This window comes from Dysidea avara, chromosome 6 (genome assembly GCF_963678975.1).
Source record: "Dysidea avara chromosome 6, odDysAvar1.4, whole genome shotgun sequence".
NCBI classification, from domain to species: domain Eukaryota; kingdom Metazoa; phylum Porifera; class Demospongiae; order Dictyoceratida; family Dysideidae; genus Dysidea; species Dysidea avara.
The window spans coordinates 34,917,272-34,930,116 of record NC_089277.1 but is presented as its reverse complement, the minus strand read 5'-3'; the positions used below and the strand labels follow the sequence as shown (position 1 = coordinate 34,930,116).

Below are 12,845 nucleotides of genomic sequence, written 5' to 3'. Positions count from 1 at the left end.
GGGATTAATAGGGCGTGCCACTGCCCGATAAACTGAGACAAGAACTGCCAGACCAACCAACTAGTGACTGTGGACACTGAGCAGGTAGCTAGTACATAAAATATCTTATTTTTGTTGTTAAAACTTTGAGTTGTGGAAAATAGAGACAGATCCAGGAGTTAAAAGGGGTGGGAGCTTAAGTCACAACCAACATTTATTAATTCCTTATTTCCTGTTCCCAAAAGAACATCTAACTAGTGCAGGCAGGCGGTTATAAAATTTTAATCATTGAAACACTGCAAAAACAAACATCAGATAGCCAGCTGGCTGCCTCAGTGAAGAGAAATCAACCATCTGTAGGGTCAAACAACCTGCAAAATGATTGGCTTTACTTGTGAAACTCCAATAAATAGCTAATCATATTTGTGTGCTGAGATATGCTAACTTCATAAACAAATGCTGGAGGCACACAAGTTACAAATAATTTCCATATTTACTAATTATTTATAAATGCCAATTACAATAATAATTACCAATGAGGGTGACAGGAAACAAGGTATTGACAAGTATTGGCCTTATTGGGGAGAGGGGCCTACTCTTATAGCTACACCCTTGTATAGTGAGTTAACTTTTTTGTGTTCACTTGATTTACTATTGATTATTATTATAGAAAATTACAAGACATGTTACTAGTGTATGTACATTGATAATTATATTGATAGTAGAACAGTCAGTAAATCTCTAATTGAACAGTACGTCATTTTTGCTTTGTTGTTGAATTCTTCCTGCCAGCCTCTAAAACAGACTTTTACAGGAACAGAAACATAACTACCAGTTGGAGTGGCCTAAGTTCTCTCTGAGTGGTCTTGTGGTATATTAGTTTCAGTTTGGCTGTGGTATATAAATTAGCTACAGTTGATGGTCAGAATAAAAACTAACATTTGTAGCACCATGTCATGGACTAGTGTAGCTATTCACTAAAACTTGTAGATAGAATGCACTTGATTACACAATCCTTATAGTGTTGTCTGTTCTATTAGAGTATCTTGACTTGACAAGAGAAGGTAATGGGAGGGACATGTACCTCTGGTGGATCTACTGTACCACTGGATAATTCATTCTCAGCTCTAAATCTTGGTGGTGTCTTGTTGAAGTGTCTGGTAGTATACCACAGCCACCAATCTAGAGCTACTCACCCTTGAGGTATATATGCGGTGCTTGTAGTAAAGGGTCTGGTCACAATTGTGTACATACTAGGGGTGGGACGAAGCTTCGAATGTTTTGTGGGTTTGAAGGTCAAGTAAACTTCGAATTATAAAAATATCCTTTGAAGCTTCGTAATGCACTCATAGTTTACGAAAGAATTACAAATAAATGTCATTATCTTTATTGTAGCTGCTTATTCCTCTTGTGAGATCAATGTTCGTCTATATATATTTGTGTACCATGCCCACTTTTAGACTATCGCAGTTCAACTTGCTACCATAGTTGCAGCCTTTAAACACCTTATAAAGTGATAGATAATGCATGGAAAATGTCCTTTTAGCCATTATTATTGTAGTGTTTACCTATGCATGATTGTAGTATAGCGGGGGAGGGGCACAAACAGACTAAAGTGTTGGTGGTTGGGTGGAGCAGATTTGCTATATTTTTGAAGCAGCAATTATAGTTGTGTTTCACCGTTAATTTTTCATTACGGCCTTTGCAAATGGTTGTGAAGTCTTAAAAGCTGTTTTAAAAGCTATGAGTTTCTTTGACTGTTGATTTTTTTATTCAATGTTTTATTTATTATGTAAAATATGGTTGTAAATGTCTACTTGAAAAAAGAAAACAGGCATTGCTTACTTTTTTTTAAAAAAGGTATCTTAGAAACCAATATCACAAAAGAATATATTTAGAGGTGCTTAGTATGCATGAAGTTGCTGGGTGATAGATAGTTTGACAGCTATTTTGACTTTGATTTCAGGTTAGTTTGCAAGAAATGGTAGTAGTAAGCACACCTTTAAATGAGGTGTGCACCCACAACCGGCCGAAAAAGGCCAGCTGTGGGCGTGCGCCTGGTTTAATGAAATTGTTTTCGTAAAAGTGTGTGTGTGTGTGTGTGTGTGTGTGTGTGTGTGTGTGTGTGTGTGTGTGTGTGTGTGTGTGTGTGTGTGTGTGTGTGTGTGTGTGTGTGTGTGTATCTACGTACCTATGTTTGTCTGTATGCACCCACGTATGTGAACAAAATCGTTAAATGGAAAAGCAGCTTTTACGTAGGAAGCAAAAGTTAAATGAAGTTTGTAGTAAACTTCCACACAGGTCAACTTTGCTCTGAGGTGCGGCGGTCTGAAATACGGGTGTGATGACTCTCCTCAGACTTCGTGAATTACGTACCTTCCCTTCGGGTTTTACAGGTGTTTGACAACTGAATAACAACTGTGCAGGCCTCGTAGACTACCAGGAATAGCCTATCCTTTCAAGTTGGAAAGGGGGCGTATCCCCTACGTATGTGAATGAAAATGAAGAGCAGCCTTGAGGCTTTGTCGAGAAACTTTGTGGAAAAAAAACACGATAGTCAAACTATGAAACAGTTTAGAAGATACTTCTGTGCGTAATGTGTTGATAAAAGCGGTTTGTTTAACAAGTGCTTCCTTAGCAGCGCATAGCAACGTAATCGAAGAATTATGAAATTACAAAATACGAGAATTACAATAAATTAATTATGTATTATTGCACAACCAAAAACCTATGTAATACATATAGTTGGTTAATAGCTTAATTTCAGATGAGCAGTGTTGGGCAAGTTACTTTGTAAAAGTAACTAGTTACATATTACATATTACTTGCAACTGAACTATTTAGTTACAGTTACATATTACCCATAAAATAAAGCAACTATAATAATATATTACTTTGTGTCCACAGCCTTAAGCTGTCACGTGTGAAACTACCACTTTATCTCGTGACATGATTGCGTTGTTGGACAATGTGCAAATCTTGGTTGTAAGTAAGAAGCTGGTGAATAAGCTTCATTCATTAGGCTTCGTTACTTCAGTGTGGCTAAGCGTTACTCAGAGGATAACTAACGAGATTAGTAACTTCGTTACTTGTAGTAATAATATTACGTAATATTAGACTCGTTACAGTAACCATATTACTTAGGTAACGCGTTACATTTGTAAGAAAGTAACTTGAGTTATATTACCCATTTTTATAGTGTATTTCGTTGTATTACTTAGGTACCACAAAAGTAATATTATTACGTAACGCGTTACTCCCAACACTGCAGATGAGTTGGCCAGCTGTATGGCACCTGGTTTTTAGAAGTAGCACAACATCAACTTGTTATGAGTGCTATTGATTTTGGCCTGACAAAGTTGGTATTTCAATCAAAAAAAGTATGGCTCCTTAGGGGATTGGAATGGGGAGCATTTGCTTCAAATGCCCCATCCTGGATCCGCCACTGCTATGCCCCACCCCCTCCAAATGCTTATAAACATATTAAATTGGTTTAATAGAAAGATAAAATTTAAGAAGGATGTGCATTAATACAAGAAAACCTGTACCTTGAAAGCTAACACTGAAGCTTCGAATGTTTGAACATTTTATTAACAAATGTTCAAAGGTAAATTTCAATATTCATCACAGTCCCAGGGGCGTAGGAAGCATGGGCCAAGCACCCATAAATATTTCCAGTTGCATAACTAATGGTGTGAGCATACTGCACTATGTGATAAAAGTACAAACAAGTACTGAAAAGATTGAGATACTCTAATAGAGCAGTCAATGACTCTAATAAAACAGTCACAAATGCTGGCGACTTTTTTTTTTTTTTTTTTTTTTTGGTCTTCAGCTTTAACACTGGGCACCCATAAGTTAAATATCTTCCTATGCCCCTGAGCCCTAATACATACTGAGCTAGTGTAGTCTCAATTATCAGATCACAACATTTGAAAGTTTGACACATGACAAGCTGACATCACTGATTGTTCTGAGAATCTTACTGAAGGTGTACTGTGTGAACTGAACTTGGTTATGATTATTCCAGTTGGTCTTCTGGTTTACTTGCACAGTTTGAATCCATAATTCCTATGACTTCACCATGATAAAAACTCAGTTCTTAATTCAATTCTTAAGGTGCCAAGGACATGCAAATGTCCTTAAGGACGTGGACTTTAATTAATACGTTACACTGTTGAAATTGGAATGGGGAGTTTCCATTGTACTGCTTTGGTTGAAGGTTTTGAGGTTAACTACAACCACATACTAGCTGCAACATATCAACATGCTGTGGTCATTACAACAGTACACTAAGGGGAGGTGGCATTGGTAAATCCTTTGGTTGGGAAAATGTAGTATCTCCTAGCAACCAAGTGACAGTTATTGTTAGCACTACAAACAAACATGTACACATCAGCCTTTATGGTACCACTATTGGTTTTGCAAGGACATTTGTGTCCTCCCAAAACATCATTATGAGCAAATATAAAATCTGGTGGCTTTCAGGCATTAAATTCATCAGGTGCTTGACATTGTGCTTTTTGTGTGTATGTTAATTTAAGGCCTATAGGTCATCAGATTCAAACATTAATTAGCACAGCAGGTGCTTTTACAGTGAGTGCTGCTGCAAGGGTCAGACTAGTCTGATACCATTTACCTCTTTACATAAAAAGAAGCGTTTGGTGAAATTTTGTTTGATATAAGTGTACAGTAGCTAGGGGAATGTTTGTGTGTAAATAGTTTTGTAAGGCCACAAAGATACTTTGATGAAAATATTTATCACACAAAATTTTGTTACTATGATAATGCACTATTCATAGTCACTATAACTCCCTAGTTTTGCCTCTCTCATCCAAGACAAGTCTGTTGATTACATCATTCCCTGTTCTTCACAGCAGGTACTTTTACAGAGAGTGATGCCATAAGGGTCAGTATAGTATCAGACTAGCCCGCTTCCATTTACCTCTTTACATAAAGAAGTGTGTCGTGAAATTTTGTTTGATATAAGTGTACTGTTAGCTAGGTAAATGTTTAGTAAAATATTTTTGTGGTTGATCTAAGGCCACGAAGATACTTTTACAACAAGTGTAAGGAAAAATTGGGAATTTTAAGTTTGATTAGGGACCATAGAAAAAAGTAGGGGAAAGGTAGATTGCCTACACCTGCAGATATACTAGTGAACATTTAATCCCTAATTCAGTCTTGGTCTTTGGTATAGACTGAATTAGGGATTAAATGTTCACTAGTATATCTGCAAATGTAAGTGACGTCCCTTGTTTCCCTCCTTTTTTCTGCATATGATCCCTAATTGAATTTCCTTATACTTGTTTGTTTACTTTAATTGCAACATTATTATGACTGCTGGACCTGCATCAAAAGAAAGGATGGTGCCAGACTTATTATTTTTGTCTGAGTATGCACCCCAGCTATCAACAAGGGGATGTCACATCGGCACACGCTGCAGGTAAATCTGCGACCACAGTTAAATCTGCGACCACAGTTAAAGTTTTGACCGGGGAAAATTTCACCTTGACCCTTGACTTGCAGTGTTTATCATCTATGATCTGTGACTTGAGCGTTTTTGTCGAACTCTTGACCTCTACTTATTTCTCAATTTTCCAATATGTACCTGCACTTGTAATGTAGTATAATATTCTTAGTGCGTGCTAACAACAGCTGGGAGAGAAAATCATTACTGAAATGTCTGTTGGAGCTTTAAAATATGTTTTTGGAGATCCTTACTTCTTGTGAGTTACATAAAATTCCATAAACTTGATAATAGCTGTGTATAGTTTTCGATTGTGGATTTTGAACTTTCCATCTCTTGACCCACTCTAAGAGCTATTTTGTGGCCTTGACCATTGACTCAGACAGTCACAGATCAACCTACAGCAAAAGCCTGAGTGACACCTCCTTGTATCAAATACTGCTTCAAGAGTGCAATGGCCATTATGCTTCTCTTTCAGTTATGTTCAGCCCATTACACAGAGCTTCAAATGAAAAACAGTAGAAGAAGTGCTTCCGATCTGCAGTCAATCTAGTCACCACAAAACATGACATTTTGCACGCCTGAACTATCAATTACTGTCTCGAAAGTGCAGCAGCCATTACACTTCGCTTTCAGCTATGTTCAGCCTGTTATACTTCATTACAAACAAAGGACAGTGTTAGAATTGTCTCTGCAGTCACCACAGGAAATACGGACAATTCCCATTTACAAATGTATTTTGGTTGTTTTCGTATTTTCTGTTATCCATAGATAGTCACACATCAAAGTGATATCAAGGGGGTTCAAAGAGATACAGAACATGGAAAATTCTGATGCAATTGAAATCCGCTGTACTGTAGGGAAGCCATGTCATCGTGCTACCGAGAATCGACACCTTGGGCTGTCAGGCTTGTTTAATTTTGTAATAATTTATTGGAAGCCTTTAAGATTGCACTGAAGGCACTTTTGGGCTTGGTTATATCTAACTAATACTGCCAAGGTGCCAGGATGGTATTGTGAAACTGGTTTTTGGGTAAATTTTTTGGTCACCAAAACCCAAATCTCCATGATCCCTAATATACAGGACTACTGTACTGTATGATACCGTACTGTATGATAAATATTTTTATGATGAAATTCTAGCTGTTACTATGATAATACGGCCATTCTTGATCACTGTAACTCAAGTTTTGCCTTTTTCACCTAGTCTGGTATTAAGACACATACAGATGTATGTATGAATCAGAAGACCAATAGCTAGCTGGCATTCGTTTTTGATTAGGCCACTCCAACTTGATTTCCCATTTCCCATCCTGGCCAAACAAACCTTTGCCATGCTGGCAGGCAGTAAATTCCATTATGCTAACTACTACATGAACACAACTACACATGTTTTGTACATGTCTATTACACAGCTACAAGGTGGACAATTCATGTTAACTATTACTTCAGCTGCACATGCAGCATTTTACATTAAATTTATATACCATATAACTGGTAATTTTCAAAAGGTTTTTATTTTTGGACATTTCAAAGAGGCCCTTCTCTTCGAAAATAAATTCCCACGTCCGGTTGTTCTTCGAAAATAAATTCCCACAAGTGAAAGCAACGATCCAACTTTCGGTGATTTGCTTGTGTATTCCTCGAGTTTTAGCTCGGTATTGCTGATGATAATGGGTAGGCTGTATTATTACTGTGCCAATAACCAGAAAACAGGTGATCCAGAATGGGAATTGATGCTGTCTGCTCTAGAATCTACGCTAGCTACGATCGAGCATGTGAGCCAGTGAATTTACTCCACTCGAAACTCCCTCAGTCTTCTCTCCAGTGCACAGGGATGGGGGTTATTCCATCAGTAAGTCAGTTTTTGACAAACATTCACGTATCTTCATAATTTGTGATACGAATTTCTGTTTATTTGAATCCATCTGGACTTCAAAATACACACTCTTCAAAATTAATATCTTTCGAAATTCAGATTTTGCTTCTTGTACGAAATTTTCTGCTTTGAAAATAACCCGCTATGTGGTAGTACAGACTTCCTTTGACATTTATCATAAATAGTCATCACACTCACCTGTGCCATGTTTTCCCTTTTGTCTCATTGAGAATCCAGACTACTAACACGATCACATGATACTTAGAATACTTAGTTTATAGAATAATGAAATTTTGTTCTGGATTGAGGACAAGAATCAGGAAATCATGTTGGAGTGGCCTTAAAGTACTGTAATGTCACATGTGGTGCCTCCAATAATCATTGCTAACTCATGCAGACAACGGACATCAGTGCAATATTTAGTTACCTTTAATCCAATTACATGTAGCAACTTTTATCCAATAGACACTTTAGGGTTGGGTTCCATATTTTTCCTGTGTCAGAAAGTGCCAGTTTTTGTCCGTGGTAGCCTATACAACAGGCCATTCTGCATGTGGTGATTGTTGAGATGGATAAATAGTTGACTACATGTCTGTATTTTCCATATTTATTTTGTTTAACAAGCCTTGTAAGTTAACGACACTTATTTTATTAACATACAGCTCATTACAACTTTATGAGTGATATTGTGGAAAGCACTTCTTTAGATGATTTCAATTCATCTATACGTCACTGACAGGTGTACTTTATAATTCGAGATTTACATTTTATGGTTAGTTTGATTATTGTACGTACTTATATGCTTGTACTGTAACTATTGTAAGTATATAGTGTGTGTCTGAGGATTCACCTCACTCAACTTGTACTTCTTGTTGTTTACATCAATAATATGGTTTCTCTCTCTGAATGTAACTGTGTGTGTTTAGGTGTGTGGTCTTTTCTGCTCCAAACTTCAAATTCAATCTTCATAATCATTACCAACTTTTTATTGATACAAGACAAAGAATGGGTCATTAGTAAACATCAGTCTTGGTTGCTACATGTTGAACATTGCTGACATTTACCTGTAGTCTTTTTATCCATTGATAAATCTTAATGGTTCTGTCTGAGATGCTGGTTGAATCTCTCCCAACTACTGTGGTGACTCGGGTACATTTGTTGTAATACCAGCGAGTTATGTTTCCAAAATTTTATATGCTCTCAAGATCCATGATACATGATGCAGGTATACAGTGTATATTAGTTTAGTTGCTTAATTAAATTCAATCATGAATGTAACAGATTTACACTTAACTTCATTAAATAATTTGAAGCAGTAGTGATTGGAATTTAAGAGGTATAGGTTTAAATTTCCTGTACTTAATGTGGTCACTGTACTGATCTCTTATAATAAGGTCATAAGGTTATATAGTGTTTATTGGGACATAGCTAGCCATGGTCACTGTTATGATGTGTATGATTTTTGTTACAGAATTGTACTTTATTAAATGAATGACCTTATCACTGGTCCACTTACAGTTCCTGAAATCAGAGATAGACACAGGTGGTTGTGGGGGTCACCAACTTCCAGAAATCAGAGTAATTTGAAATTGAAGTTAGTTAATACTAAAGAGATTACTTATAGTATACTGCAGTGGAACCTGTGTACACCTTGGGGTCAGAAATTTCTCTCACACCTTTATACCCTGTATACCAGTTGGCTAGGAAAATATCTAGTCAGCAGCATTTAGTGCTACGAAGGGTAAATACTATAAAGAAACTCCCACTAACCACAATATTCCATTTTGTTATCAATTACCTGTATCAGTACAGAAACAGTAAAGTGAGCTAGTTATGAATGTTGTTAATGGATACCGAATGCTTTAGATAGATTACATATAGTATTCATTAAAAGGCAGGTTAATGAAATGCAGTAGTTTTACTCATATACAGCTAGCTAGACCATATAGCTGTTGTTACAGCCATGCCTCAGAGTAGAAGCTCCTTTTTGAAATAAATATATATACCACTGAGTCTGAAAGGGTTGAACCATACAGAACTTATTTTAGTTTACAGTGATAAAAAAGATATATTGCTTTAACAACACATTTGATGCTTGATGTGTGTCAGTTTATTGCCAAACTGTAGCAACAATCTTAGATCGCAGAAAGTCAGTTATTTTACCAAGTAGGTAGCTATAAAATTGCAAAAAATTCTAACAAAAGCTGTATAGCTACATACAACACAAGTAAAGTACATTACGGTACTTCTGATGCCACACTGGTCACTTATTTTTGTTTCATATGATGATAAATGATGGCCTAAAATGTTTGGCAGTGGTAACAGTTGTTGGTGTTTCTGTGATTTCATAATAATAGTAATATGATATTATGTGATATACCGTACCAGAAGCTTATGAAGAGCACCCTCTGCACCTCAAATAACAAATGGAAGATGTTGTGGTTTTTTGGTTACCTTTGGATATTTTGCAATGCGATGATGTTGTAGCAATGTGTGAAATAACGTCTGGACACGGGACAATTCTGGTCAATTACACCAGGTATCAGGCCATTATTGAATTTATCCGGAAATAGTAGTGTCCTATCAAAGTGTAAAAGAGTTCATATTGGGCTAGGAGGGAGGCCAGACATGATGGTATTGACATGTAACTAAGTTTAAGTTATTTGTTTTTGGTCTGTGGTGACCACAAAGGCATGCCCAAGTTGCACTCTGAGGTTAACAGCTTACTATGTATGCTGTGCTAGCATACTTGTCTCAGTCACCTGGTACAACAGTAGTAAAATATGACCTGATTGCCAGTAGTACTTGTACTTGTGGTATTCATGATCACCTGTACAACTAGTTTATACTTTAAGCTAGAATGAACAAGACATCAGTGCATCTCTTATGTTCATACACTGTATTAGGGATAGACCCACAATATTTTCTAAACCATGGCAGCATTACTATGAAAGCAAGTATAAGGCCTTGACAAAGTCTTCTATGACTCATTTCCCACAAACCCCTTGTAACAGAATCAATTCCATAGAAGCTTTTTAATGTGATCAGTATATAGTTATCCTTTAAAATACTGTAGTGTCAGTGAGTGGTTGAAATTAAAAAGTCCAGTCAAATCGCTTGATGCCCACTCAACCTTCACAATGGCCTGCCAGTACGTCAGCACATGTCGGAAAAGTTATTTGCACACTGTTGTAGGGTGATCTAGAAAAGAATTGAAGCAGCTGAAGAGCATATGAGAGGTGAAGTGAAATTTGAATGGTTTTATTAGCTGCCTCCAGGCAGGCATGCATGGACTTGCAGCTGACTGGTGCCTTTTGGCATACCACAGTACGTATGTACAATGCATGTTTTATGGACTTACCTGTGTCCTCCTTTGTGTCCAATGACTCCCATTTTTTGCTGACTGGCATAACGTGGGAATCCTCAATCATCCAAGTTTTCCACTGTGACTGGATTGATTACAGAGGTCCTTCATGTAGTGTTCTTGTTTGTAACACTGTACAACAATCTAAACATAGTTGATAACAAATCATGTTGGGACTTCACTTTTCAGTAATAATTGATAGTTGGGACATGTGTGCAGACACAAAATTAATTGTAATGACATGACTAGCCGGTGTGATATTCTTCCTTTTGATGTGACATGCACACTTGGGTTGATCAGTCACAAAGTAAACAAACAAGTAGAAGGGAATTAACCGTCTGATTAAGGATCATAGCCATAAAAGTAGTGAAACAAGGAGGTTACCTTTGGATGTTTAATCCCTAATTCAGTTATAGGTATAGCTAGACTGAAGTAGGGATAAAATATTCACTAGTATATCTGTAGGTGTAGGCTACCTCTCTTATTTCACTACTTTTTATGGCTATGATCATTACTCAAACTGAAAATTCCTAATCTTTCTTTCTGTATACTAGTGTGAACTATACAACACAATGATAGAAGGTTAAACTACCTCTATACCAACCAACTGAATACTGTATACATACAAATCTTCAAGGGAACTAATTTTTATGGATTTCACGATTGCTCGGCTTTCTGGGAAATTTTCATCCTCGAAAATTAATGTTATCAGGTTAGCTGTATGCTTTCTAATAAATAATCTCAGTGAAAAATGAGTGATCATTAAAAATATAGTGTGAAAATCCTGGAATTTGGTGATCTACAAAAAAAAATATGTTCCTCAAACATTTGTACGTATGGTAACTATTAAATAATTTAGACTGTACAGAGCCTGAAATTACACAGTTCAATTATTTTTGATAGTGTCAGAAAGAAATTTGGTCTAAAATCTTACAACCATAAATTACTACACATAACGGAAATCTACAATTATGGATAATTGTTACTCTTACTAAACCAAATATGGAAACCGCTTCAATATTAAAAGTGTTTTATAAAATTGTGATGTCTTTAGTCACACAAGCCACACTAAAAATGATCAGGGCTGTGTGATAACGATAATGTGGTTGTTATGATACCTGTGTCATTATTGTGATAAAGATAATGAATTTCCTATTATCCAATGGCAGATCCAGGATGGATATTTGGGACAAATGCCCTCCCCCCTCCCTCCCCACCTTATGGAGGAGCCAGCCATACTACTGATTAAAATACTAAACTTTGTCAGGCCAAGATCAGTTTATAAAACTCATGAAAATATGCACATTTTACTAGCATTTAATACAAATTCACCTGAAACCAAAGCAAACCAAAGTCAAGCTAGCTGTGAAATTGTCACCCATCACCTTCGTGCGTAACAAACGCCTCTAAAAATAATTATTGTGTTGCTATTGTTTAAGAAATTCAGAGCCTTTAAACAACTTTTAAGACTTCACAACCATCTGCAAAGGCCAAAATGGCAAAAAACCAACAGTGTGACACTGCTAAGAGGTGGTTATTTGTTGCTTCAAAAATGCAGCAACTAACAAGAGAATCTGCTCTCCCAAACCACCTACAACTTAGCCTGTCTGTGCCCCTCCCCTTGCCAGCTCCTGGATCCGCCCCTGTTATCAATATCTTAAGATATTAGTAAATCCACACAAAAACAGTGAAGCTGTGAAAAAAGGTACAGCCTTAAAAAGCCTTGGTGAAAAAGTTTTGAAGTCAAAGGTGGCAGCCAACATATGGCTGCAATGATGTTATACTAATATAATAAATTTTAACAATACACAGCCATTATTAAATTTTATAATCATTGCAGCCATTTGTTGGCCGCCACCTTTGATTTCAAAATTTTTTTTTACCTATGCAGGCTTCTTAAGGCCGCACCTTTGTTCACAGCTTAGCTGTTTTTGTGTGAATATCACTTCTATTTGTAATTTGCAAGTTCCAAAGCCAGCCTATGGTTGACCTTGATAATTCCTTTTAACTTTTTTCCCTTTACTGCAGGAATTATCGAAGACTGCGTGGCTGAAAGAAGATGAATTTTGGAGGTGCGTATACCCCAGTGATGGCTGGGTAGATTCAACTCAAACTGGCAATGGGAGATGCCCTACCCTGAGGAAGCTTCCGCT

The 12,845-nt window shown here is 36.8% G+C and overlaps 1 long non-coding RNA gene across 1 annotated transcript; it reads left to right on the top strand.

Annotated features, from left to right (window-relative positions):
* The first annotated feature begins 7,990 nt into the window (after positions 1-7,990).
* LOC136257816 (uncharacterized) lies at positions 7,991-12,845 on the top strand. Its single transcript, XR_010702177.1, has 3 exons — positions 7,991-8,100; positions 8,847-8,922; positions 12,721-12,845. It is a non-coding gene; the product is annotated as an uncharacterized lncRNA (long non-coding RNA).